This window comes from Grampus griseus, assembly GCF_964374135.1.
Source record: "Grampus griseus genome assembly, chromosome: 9".
NCBI lineage: Eukaryota > Metazoa > Chordata > Mammalia > Artiodactyla > Delphinidae > Grampus > Grampus griseus.
Window position 1 is genome coordinate 90641850 of NC_139003.1, and position 1912 is coordinate 90643761.

The following is a 1912-nucleotide window of genomic DNA, read 5'->3' on the forward strand; positions in this document are numbered from 1 at the left end:
AAAGGAGAGTATGCTTTTTTAAAGTTACTTTAAAAATTTCCTGATATAAATTCTGCAAATGACATAATGAAGTAAAACACACACAGAGACGTGCACACACACCGAGGTTTTACAAGACGAAGAAAGATGGGCCAGAAGAACTGTCCCAGGTTGGAGAAGTGCAAGGAGAGGACAACTAAATGTCATGTCCCGGACCAGGAAACGTTCATTCTTAGGAAAACGGAAAAGATCTGTACGAGGTCTACAGTGTAGTTAACACTTTATCAACGTTAGCTTCCTGGTTTCAATAATTATACCATAATTATGAAAGATGCCAAGCTAAGGGGAGAGCGTATGGTAGCTCAGGGTACTACTTTTGCAATTTTCTTGTAAGTCTAACTTGATTTCTAAATGATTTTTTTCAAAAGAAGAGCAGAGGTAGGCGCAGGAGAATTTGGAGAGACCGGCTGGCCTGGACCTTGGAGAGCCCTCCGCTCCAATCCGAGGCACACAGGTTCATTCCTGTACGCGGTGAGCAGCCGTGGCAGAGACACGGCGGAATCTGCGCGAGCGAGCGCACGTTGGAGGCGGAGGGGAGAGGCTGGGGGCGCCCAGTCGGGAGGAGGCAGCAGGGAGGGTACGAACTTCGGCGCCAACTGCTCTGTAACCGCTGCCCAGGTCTGCGCGCTGGAGTCGCGGTCCTCGGGTGGGGGGGACAGGGCTCGCGGGCAGCCGGATGGGTGGAAGGAAACGTTGACGCCCTTCGCTTCCCCGCCCATCCTGGTATCCATCCTCTGCCTGGTCTTTCAGCGGGACCAGCCGAGGCAGAGGCGGCCTGGCAGCCCGGCGCCCCCTCTCCACTCCCACCCCCCGCCCCGGTCCTGCGGGGCGCCCCAGGGACTTGGACTTGGCTGAACTCACCCCGCTGAAACTCAGGCCTCGGTAAGGGAGGTGATTTACAACCCCCTTTAGTTCGTGTTCTTGAAACACCCCCAATCTAGCAACCACAGGAGGAGCCCACACCCGTTGCTGGATGGAGTCTGCTTGTGGTCACTCCTTTGTTTCACACTAGTGTCCGCTGTCACACACGCAGTCAGATCCGCAGCTAAATGACCCTGACACCCGTGAATAGGGCGTTTGGGCCTCACTGATTTAACAACTGCGGAAAGTTTATGTCTTGGCCCAGAGCACACTAGTGGCCTCGTTCTAAAAATTAAATCTCCTTGGCATGGACCCAAGAAAGATCCATGAGCGTGTTCATAGACAACTAACACGTGTGCACACAGAGAGGACACTCCATTGTACTGCAGGCAAACAAAACTAAGAAACTGTGACTCCTAACAGTTCTTTTTTTTTTAGAAGCTAATGCTTTATTGCCGGTTCAGTCCCAGGAAATCTAGAGTGAAGGACAGTGGGTGCATTACCGAGCTGGCCATAGTTTTGCAAAACACGCAACTGGTTGCTCATCTTACGGAACACCTTTTTAAAAAAAAATGTTCATTTTTTTATGCAATTTTAAAAGGTTACTTCCTATTTACAGTTATTAAAAAATATTGGCTATATTCCCCGTATTATACAATACATCCTGGAGCCTGTCATGCACCCAACAGTTTGTACCTCCTATTCTGGTAACCACTAGTTTGTTCTCGATATTTGTGAGTCTGCTTCTTTTATGTCTTATTTTGCTTCAGAATTATTGGGAGAGAAAGATACTACGGCTGCTGCAAGCATTTACCACAGTGCCCAGCCTGAAGAGTTCTTCAGAGACCCTGGCTTCTCTCTCTCCAGAAGAGGGGAAAGTGCATAATCCAGTATTGCTGAAGGAAAACTTCTGCAGTGCGTAAGATGCTGCTTGAATGAATAAAGAACATTATTTAAATTTCCTTTGACGTGTTTTCTATTTTTCTTCCCCCTTTCATGTGATAGTGGATAC